At 34.0% G+C, this 10,807-nt stretch overlaps 1 long non-coding RNA gene across 2 annotated transcripts; it reads right to left on the reverse strand.

Annotated features, from left to right (window-relative positions):
- Window positions 1-8,059: 8,059 nt before the first annotated feature.
- On the reverse strand, window positions 8,060-10,119 carry LOC141668689 (uncharacterized). Of its 2 annotated transcripts, XR_012553147.1 has the most exons (4): window positions 9,808-10,119; window positions 9,615-9,699; window positions 8,797-8,834; window positions 8,060-8,523 (listed from the first exon to the last, which is right to left on the reverse strand). It is a non-coding gene; the product is annotated as an uncharacterized LOC141668689 (long non-coding RNA). The 2 variants fall into 2 exon arrangements; XR_012553148.1 differs by lacking the exon at window positions 8,797-8,834.
- Window positions 10,120-10,807: the final 688 nt, after the last annotated feature.

Consider the following 10,807-nt stretch of genomic DNA (forward strand, 5'->3'; position numbering starts at 1 on the left):
AAATTAACTGACAGAACCTAGCAAAGTAAACTACATTCCTGTCCTCTTTCATTCTATCTCCTATAAAACATAACAGAGTCTTTGCATAATCAAAATGAGACTGGTTTAAGAGTGCATACCTAATTTGTTGTGTCAGAATAGGAATGGCATCAAAATTTGAGCACTTGTTCGAAAACGTCTTCGTGATGCAATCGAAGAAGAAGCTCCATTCCTTTCGAATATATGGGTGTTTGAGTTGACCCAACTTAGCCAAACTTTGTTCATACCCAAGATTAGCCATCATTCTGTAGCAGTGGCTCCTTAACAGCAGAACTGTATTGAAAGTTTTCAGGTAGGTGTAGAGCTTTTTGAACTGTTGTCGAAGTAACAACATACTCAACCTCCTTTGCTGTAAACACGATGCTTGGAGTCCCATCCTTACCACCATCATCATAAAGTCCTATACACCAAAACGTCAGAACTTGAGTTCCAGACAAATAGGATGGATGCGTCAAAGCGAACCCAATTTCACTATGAGATAAGAAATCCTGGATAAAATGAAGTTCTGAAGGAGCTTCACTCTTAGTGAGAATGGCAGCATAGTTGTTGGGGATGAACTTTGCTCCATTAAAGATTATATCCTTGGGTGCCATTGAAAATGAGTGAGAATTTAGAGTGCCTGAAAGGTGTTTGATAAAATGTCTGGATAGAAAATCGTTAGAGAATATGAGAGAATAAGAAAAAGAGAGAGAGAGAGAGAGAGAGAGAGAGAGAGAGAGAGAGTATAGAAAGAAATCTAAATAAAGGATTTAAAATCTTTTCTCTCTTTTACTTATACACGCCACTTGACAGCAGTTGTTGAGAAGTGGAACAGACTGTACACCTGTCAGCCATGCAGTAGTTAAGACAAAAGTTAATGGGCATGGGATATAAGTAATGATTACTATGCACATACAGTTTTTTAAAAATTGTTCCCACTAAACAAATGATTATTACTGTCTTTATCTCACACAAACCAATATTCTGATAAAATATAACCGTTCAAGTATTGACCAAAAAATAAATCAAGGAAATAAATATTGCCACATCAGCATCAGAAGTTGATTATTATCAGAATTTAAAAGTCATCAGAATATGGCTCCTTTACTCAAAGAGTGAATGTTTATTTCTGTAATTCTTCACACAAATACTGATATGGTTTCAACAGAACTTAATCATCGGAACTTCCATCATAACTTGTCCTCGGAATTTATGCAACTGACACTTAAACTATTCATCTAAAACAACATTGATCACCACAATAATTTTCATCATTCATATGGAGTGTAAGTGTGTGCATTAAGCTAAATATCAGACAAAGAGTAAAGTCTGATTCACTTCAGTACATCTTAGAAATAAGGCATGACTAAGAACTTTGCTCAAAATATGTCATTAGTCTGAAGTCTACTATAGAATGAGTTCATGCATGAGTCCACCTCAACTGTTTTGTGCTCATTTTATGCATTTTTTGAAATTCCTTTTTTTTACAATGGCTTCTCAGTGTAAGTGAGTCACGACTGCTTATCAGAATTTATACTGTTATCAGAGTATTTCTCCAGTAATCAGAGAATGTGAAAAGTCACCAAGAAAATTTTATTTTGCTTTTCTAATACATATTACTTAATACCAGCAATGCACTTGGGTCTTCCCTTCCACATATATTTTTCTCTAGATCTCAAAGGAGTACCTGATATTTATTTCTTTTCTTTACTTTTTCTTTTAATAAGTGAGGCTTATCAGCACTTAGTACATCCATAAGATTTACCAACATCAGAACTTAACAGATAAGAAGCAATATTCTAGTTTTTGACTTAGTAATAAGATACACAAAGTAAACCTAACCAAGCTCAATATCAGAATTTGCTTGTGTTAAAAGATTTCCACATAAACAATTACTTCAAACATGGGATCATTAGTATATTAGAGACTACTAGGTCAGCATCTAGCACAGTTATCCTCATTGGATTGAATAGTCACAGAAACATTCATATCACTATCAGAGTTTAGAAATTCACATCAGACAACAATCAACACTTAAGTAAATTTCAATTTAAGCACAGATTACATAAAGATAGTAATATTCATAAATACTGATCATAAAGTCTGATGCATGAGAACAAAAACTAAGCAGATTTAGAGAAAGAACCTGAAACCATTCCAAGTTCATTTACCAATCTTGTAAAAGTAGCTTCACATAGTGGTTTTGTGAAGATATCTGCTAGTTGTTGATCTGTTGGAACAAAATGCAATTCCATTGTACCTTCCATCACATGTTTCCTTATGAAGTGGTACCTAATGCTGATGTGCTTTGTCATTGAGTGTTGAACTGGATTACCTGTCATAGCAATAGCACTTTGATTATCACAGTAAATAAGGATTTTAGAAAATTCTAACCCATAATCCAGTAACTGATTCTTCATCCAAAGAATCTGTGCACAACAGCTTCCTGCAGCAATGTACTCTGCCTCTGCAGTTGATGTGGAAATTGACTTTTGTTTCTTGTTAAACCAAGAAACTAATCTGCCTCCAAGAAATTGGCAGCTTCCACTTGTGATTTTCCTGTCAATTTTGCACCCTGCAAAATCTGCATCTGAGTAACCTATTAGCTTAAAGTCTAGGATACCACAATCCTAGATCAATTGTACCCTTAAGGTACTTGAAAATTCTTTTTACAACTGTTAAGTGAGGTTCTCTTGGATCCGCTTGAAATCTTGCACAAAGACAGGTAGCATACATGATATCAGGTCTACTTACAGTTAGATAGAGTAATGAGCCAATCATACCTCTGTAATCAGTAATATCTACTGATGTACCAATATCCTTATCCAATTTTGTTACAGTGGCCACCGGAGTGGATGCACTTGAACAGTCTTGCATTCCAAATTTCTTCAACAAATTTCTGGTGTACTTAGATTGACAAATAAAAGTTCCTTCTTCATTCTGCTTGACTTGAAGGTCCAAAAAATAACTAAGTTCTCCCATCATACTCATTTGATATCTTGACTGCATTAGCTTGGCAAACCTTTTACAAAGTCTATCATTTGTAGAACCAAAAATGATATCATCAACATATATCTGCACCAAAAGTAAGTCCTTTCCATGGGTGAGATAGAATAGTGTTTTGTAAATAGTCCCTCTGTTATCCATTTTCTAGAAAAAACGGAGCTAATGTCTCATACCATGCTCTTGGAGCTTGCTTAAGGCCATAAAGTGCTTTATCAAGTCTGTAGACATGATTAGGAAATTCTGAATCTACAAAACCTGGAGTTGTTCAACATATACTTCTTCTTCCAATTCTCCATTAAGAAAAGCACTTTTTACATCCATTTGAAAGACTGTAAACTTTTTGTGAGCAGCATAAGCCAAAAATATCCTTATGGCTTCTAATCTAGCAACTGTTGCAAATGTTTCATCATAATCAATTCCCTCATGTTGAGAATATCCTTTTGCAACCAGCCTTGCTTTATTCCTTATAATTATGCCATCACTATCAGTTTTGTTTCTGAACACCCATTTTGTACCAACAACTGATATGTTCTTTGGTCTTGGCACTAGGGTCCAGACTTTATTTCTTTCAAATTCATTTAACTCTTCCTGCATTGCTTGCACCCAATCAGCATCTTGAATAGCTTCTTTCATTTTCTTTGGTTCAGATTGAGAAAGAAAAGAATGATAGAGACATTCATTTCATGTTGTTGTTCTAGTTCTAATACCTGCTTCAGGTTCTCAAATAATCAAGTCAGGTGTATGTGCTTTAGTCCACTTCCTTGCAGATGGAAGGGATCTCTAGATCTGGATGCTCCCCCATGATCCATGTTGTCTCCATCAATATTTTCTGATGCTCCCCCTGAAATCATGCTCTCTGAGTTGGATCCTTCAGAATTTAAGTTTCCATAATTATCATAACTTCGCCCATTAGAATTTGATGAATCAAAATATGAGTTTCCAGAATTATCAGAACTTGGCCCATCAGAACTTGATGAATCAGAACTTGAAGAGCTTGTTCAAGGTTCTGATGCTTCTTGAGATGTGGTTGGATCTTCAATATGCTCCCCATGCACAGGTGCATTATCCTTTGGCGTAGTCACCACAGTTTCAATAACATCAGAGTTTAACCCATCAGAGTTTGCAGTATCAGGATTTAGATTATCAGAATTTACAGAATCAGAATATAAAACTTCATTCTCAAATCTCAGCTGATCATGATCATTGAAATCTTCAAGTCTAGTAATCTTCTTATCATCAAACGAGACATTGATAGATTCCATGACAACCCTTGTTCTTAAATTGTAGACTCTGAAGGCTTTTGTGGAAAGTGGATATCCAACAAAAATTCCTTCATCAGCTTTTAGATCAAATTTGGATAGATGTTCAGGGTGAGTCTTAAGAATAAAATACTTGCATCCAAATACATGAAAGTACTTCAGATTTGGCTTCTTTTTCTTCACCATCTCGTATGGTGTCTTTCCATGCTTGTTGATAAGTGTTGCATTCTGAGTAAAACAAGCAGACTGCACAACTTCAGCCCAAAAGTAGGTTGGTAACTTTGCTTCATCAAGCATAGTTCATGCAGCTTCAATAAGAGTTCTATTCTTTCTTTCAAAAACTCCATTTTGCTGTGGAGTTCCGGGAGTAGAGTATTTCTGCTTTATTCCATGGTCTTTGCAGAACTCTTCCATAATCATATTCTTGAACTCAGTGTCATTATCACTTCTTATGATTTTCACAGAGTCTTTGACCAATTTATCTAGTTGTTTGATATAATCAATCAAGATAGATGCAGTTTCACTTTTTGTGTGCAAGAAATATACCCATGTATATCTGGTAAACTCATCTACTATGACCATAGCATATATCTTCTTTGCAATAGACATGACATTCATTGGACCAAATAGATCAACATGTAGTAGGTGATAAGGCTCAAGAATTGAAGATTCGGTCTTGCTCTTGAATGAAGATTTTCTTTGTTTTGCCTTTTGACATGAATCACAAAGGCCATCAGGAGCAAATACTGATTTTGGCAGTCCTCTCACAAGATCTTTCTTAACTAGTTCATTTATATTGTTAAAATTTAAATGAGAAATTTTCTTGTGCCAATCCCAGCTTTCTTCAATTGATGCTCTGCTTAACAGACAGATTGTAGAACCATCAGAACTTGTTGAAAGCTTGGCTTCATAAATGTTATCATGCATGTATCCCTTTAGAATAACTTTGCATGTAGATTTGCTTACAACTTCACAGTGTTCTTCAACGAAATCCACATGATAACCTCTGTCACAGATTTGACTAACACTCAGTAGATTATGTTTAAGTCATGAGACTAGAGCTACTTTTTCAATGATGACATTCCCAAGATTGATATTGCCATATCCCAGAGTTTTTCCCATATTGCCATCTCCATAAGAAACTCCTGGGTCAGCTTTCTCCACAAAATCTGATAGCAGGGCTTTATTTCAAGTCATATGTCCTGAACATCCACTGTCCAGAACTAGGATGTTTTTCATGTTGCCCTGCAATCACAAAGACCACTAATGATTAGTTTTAAGGACCGAGACTTGCTTGGATCCTTTGGCCTTATTAAGTTTGTTAACATTTGCAGCAGATTTAACATCAGAGTTTATGTTAACATTTTTCTTATCAGAATTTACAGTATCAGACTTTGCATCAGAACTTATACTAGAAAGAATAATGCTAACTTTCTTTAAAGAAGGTTTTTTGATAATAATCATAGTACAAACTATGATATTCCTTACAAGTATAATGGAAGGCCATAAACTACCATAATGAAAACAAGGATTTTATGGTTTAAACCTAACAGACTGACTCTTAACTCCTGATTTAGGAGGTAAAGAGTTGATATTCTTATTCTTCCTGCAAAAAGAAGCAAGATGGTTAGAGTTTCCACAGTTATAGCATTTCTTTCTAGGAGCATTAGGAACATACTTATAATTATTGCTTTTATTCACACCTTCCTTTCCATTCCTATTTTTTCTAGGTGGCTTTACCTTGTTTACATTCTTAATCTCTTTCAGCTTATACTTAAACTGCTTCTTAGTCATTAAGCCTATGTTAACTTCAGCTGGTTTATCCAATTTTAATTTGTCAAAAGTTGACTCTGCCTTAACTTTTGTATCACTATCTTTCATCTTTTCAGAATCAGACTTTACAGTTTTTTCTAGAAACTTAACAGGATTTACCTTTGGCTTATTAGTCTGTTTAACAATAATTGGCTTAATTTGTTCAGTTCCTGTTTCACTTTTATCATCTCCATAACCTAAACCCTCTTTCCAGTTTCCTCTACTTAGTAAATTCTGAGTTGTTCTGCTAGAGTTAGTCCAAGTCCTGATAATTTCTCTTTCCTTTTCTAACTCAGTTTTTAGATATTGATTCAATTTTAACACTTCATCTCTAACATAAAAAGCATCATCTCTTTCTTTCTGAGTTTGATGGAACATAACTAACTCTTTTTCTAAATAGTCATTCATTTTCTTAAAAGCCAGATTTTCAGAAGTTAACCTGTCACATGTTAAAGTCTGATCTCTATAGCTAATGAATATGGTTTTAAGATAAGATCTCAACTCAGTAATATCATCAATATGAAAAGCATAAGTTGTTTGAGGTACCTTTAACTCAGCAGCATCAGAACTGGTATCAGCATTTGCCATCAAGGCATAGTTCACCTCATTTTCAGAATCTGAATTGTCTGTCCAGCTTTTCTTCTTTGTGACAAGTGCCTTGCCTTTGTCACTTTTTTCTTTCTTGCAATCAGGAGATATGTGGCCTTTCTCACCACAATTGTAGCATTTAACATTTGAGTAATCTCCTTTGTCAGACTTTCCTGCTTTGCCTTCAGATTTTCTGAATCCCTTCTTATCAGAACTTCCACTTTTTCTGGAAAACTTCTTTTCCCTTCTGAATTTCCTGTAGGCTATCTTTGTGATGCTCTTCACCATAAGAGCACACAATCTCATCATCTCTTCATCAGCATCCATCTCAGATAGACTTTCAGTTTCTGAGTCCTCATCATCATTATCAGAACTTGATGAATCTGAATCAGACTTTGTGATGAGAGCCTTTCCTTTGCCTTTCTTTGAGACAGCCACTTTGGGGAATTCCTCCTCAGCCTTAAGAGCAACTGTCCTTAACTTTCTCCCATGTCTCTTGCTTCTTTGATCCATCTCAAGTTCATGAGTTTTGAGCATATCATAAATTTCATCAAGAGTAGTTTCATCAAGAGCATAGTTGTCTCTTATAGTGGTTGCCTTCAAATCCCAACTTTCAGGAAGAGCTAAAAGGAATTTAAGATTAGTATTTTCAAGATCGTATTCCTTATTAACTAGTGACAGATCATTCAAGAGTTTGACAAATCTGTCATATAAGCCAATTAATGACTCATCAGGTTTTGAGTCAAAGTGCCCATACTCTTGAGTGAGTATAGTCCTCCTATTCTTCTTGATTGCATCAGTTCCCTGACATCTTATTTCTGAGGCATCCCATATCTTCTTTACAGTCTTGCAGTTAATTATCCTGTGTGACATGACATTATCAATGGCACTATGCAGCAAATGCCTTACCTTTGCATCCTTGGCAATAGATGAGATATCTTCAGCTGTATACTCACTTTTCTCCTTTGGTACAGTCTTTGCTGGCTGATCTGCAACTACAACGGAGAGCTTTGTTGGCTTATGTGGTCCTTCATTAATTCTGTCAAGGTATTCTGGATCTGTAGCTTCCAGAAACATAGTCGTCCTCACTTTCCATATGGGATACTCAGAAGGTCTCAGTATGGGAACCCTAATAGTCTCATATCGATTATGGATTTGAGTCTATGGAGTTTCTTCAATTTTGGTGGGCTTGGTTGGAGTTTGTTCTTCTTCAGACATGATTGTTTTGGATCTTTACTATATATGTGTTAACCAATTGGCTCTGATACCACTTGTTAGGTCACACACACTGTAGAAGGGGGTTGAATACAGTGTCTAGTACAATCAAATAGAATTAAGAACACAAATATAAAACACAGAATAATCTTATTAATAAAACAGTATTACAATGGAACCGTTCTCTCTCAGTGATGAACAAATATCACGAGAGCTGCTAGGGTTACAATGGATAATATTCTCAATTAAAATAACACATCTAGTGTAAACCCTATGCTGTGTTTATATAGACACACAGTTACAAGATAATCTTCTAATTGATATCGAATATAATTTTGTATCCTAAAATATATCAATTAGTTATCTTTTCCTCCAAGTCTTCTATTCTTCATAGAATTCTTCTCCATGCATATCTCTTCTTGTTTTAGTCTTGATCTTCTTTTCTTTCAATCAGCCGTCTTCCTTAACTGAAAGTCTTCTTAAGTCCTGATATTATCTTCTGATGAATATCTTCTGATATCTTAAGTTCTGATAACTTAAGTTCTGATATCTTAAGTTCTGACTTCAGTATAAGTACTGATTTCCAATTAAGTCCTGATTTATCCTGTTTGTCAAGATCTGAAAACTAAATACAAATCATTATTAGACATGAAATCACAAATATATCTAACAATTTAGTTTAATAAATTAATTATTTTTATATTTTATTAAATATATCCGATTAATACTCTGATTAATCAATCAGATTAATCACCGATTATCCGATTAATCACTAAAGGATTGCTATACCGAATAATGCCGATTCCCGCTTTTTAGAACAATGCTTGTGACAGGTGTATTAACTTTAAGTTCACAAGTAAAAACTAACAAAAAGTCGGAAAAAGAACGAGTTACATACCCAAATTGAAATATCATGAAATCTTTAAACATCGTCATCTGAATTACAATAAAAAATCATAATTAATTAATGATAAATATATAATTTACATATTAAAAAAATTACACAATCTAATTAAATAAGAGATAGTAAGAAAGAATTAAAAAAGGAAGAGGAAATCATATATACAGTACATGGAATACACTTATATAAATTGGAAAGTTTTAATTTTGAATTTAAAATTAAATATTATGCTGCCATTGTCGTACCATCACTTCTGTTTTGTGAGTATCTTAGTGGTATTGTAACATGTTTTTACATATGTATACGTCTATTTATATATATATACAGTATAATGTTATAAAGTAATGTCAATATACTGTAATTATATAAAAATTAGAAGGGCATTTCAATCATTAAACCTTACAAAATTCCTCAGGCTTTATACCTTTAGATAGATTTAGGTCTCTTTGTTTCAATTTACTTATCTAATTTGAATTTTACACTTAATTAAAGGTATATTGAAGGCATAGTTTCTTTCAATATTTTTTTAAAAATTAAATTTTAAAATTTACTATCTGAACTATGCGATCAATACAATGTTGTGTAAAAGTTAAAGTGGACAAGTAATTTGGGAGTATTATCGGTTATCTTAATATATTTTTTTTAGTATATATAATATTTTTATTAGCAGGAAATTAAATCATACAAAATCATTAAAATAATGACATATAATTCTGTTTTGAGCTATAGAGTTTAGCGATAATATATGACTTAAACTTCTGACAATAATTTAGAAAATAAATAACATGCGTCGTTGAAAGGATTGGAACTGGTACCGAACAACACAACCAACAATTAGATGGTGTTGAGCTTATATGATGCAGCATGGTAGGAGCCACTCACTGAACTATAAAGATGTGCCTGATGTTTTATAAGGAACAAGGAATACATCAGGCTAAGCTCTGAAAGAGAAACATCAGAAAGAAAGAGAAACATCAGAAAATTGCATGAATTAATAAAAAAAGGTACCCTAGTTGATCTCTGACTTGAAGGGCCAACAATTAGTGGTAGTACGTTGACTGTTGTGCCATGATAGCAACTCAAACGTTTTAGTTTATATCATTTTTTAGCAATTTCTGTTCTTCAGTTCCGGGGCAGAAAATGTAGAATTGCTTTAATCTGGACACAAGATGTCCAGTTCTTCATGATGCTATCATTTCTGTGCTGAGGGCATGCAGTTGGTTTTGAAATTTATATGAGTCTGTATTGCCTTTTTTATATTGCCATTCTCTAAAATATATACATAGTATAACCGGATACCTCAGGAACTACTTTCTTAGCCCTAAATGTTCACATAAAGCTGAAATGAGTGGACTTGATATTCTTTTTCAATGGTATATAGACAAGGGCTGTATGATCTCCCCTCATTATTGATAACGCCCAGTCAAGAGTCTAAGACAATGCCAAAAAAGGCAAAGAGGACCAGACAACCTGCCAGGCAGTAAAAGTTACAAACACAGCGATACGTAAGTGTATTTTACAATTAATAAACCTGCTACTGTCACCGAAAAACAAGTTGAACCCAAATACCAAACTCATTAGTAAATATAACAATCCCATTTCCATATCTACCTTATTACCGGAAATGAGTACATCAATCAAGCATTCCAGCCATTCTGAGCACGAACTTATCTTAAAAGAAAATGATGTTATGGAAGAGGATGTTACATGCACGCTCTGTCTGCCACAAAACGGTTATTGGTTTTAAAACGTATACTTGCACTGCTGAGTGCTGATCATGTTACAATATAAATAGTTACATATGTAATTATAATATATTTTTGAGAATATAAATCCAAACTGAATTCCTCGGAGTGGATTAGATACTCAAATAAAAATAACTTTTTTACAATATTACATTCAACAACTCTTATTAATATTTTTTAATATTATTTATACAAAACAAGGGTACTACACAACTAATCGCGAACCAACATGATGTTCATAATAGTAGTATAGTTGTGACGTG

This window comes from Apium graveolens, chromosome 6, assembly GCF_009905375.1.
Source record: "Apium graveolens cultivar Ventura chromosome 6, ASM990537v1, whole genome shotgun sequence".
Classification (NCBI taxonomy): domain Eukaryota; kingdom Viridiplantae; phylum Streptophyta; class Magnoliopsida; order Apiales; family Apiaceae; genus Apium; species Apium graveolens.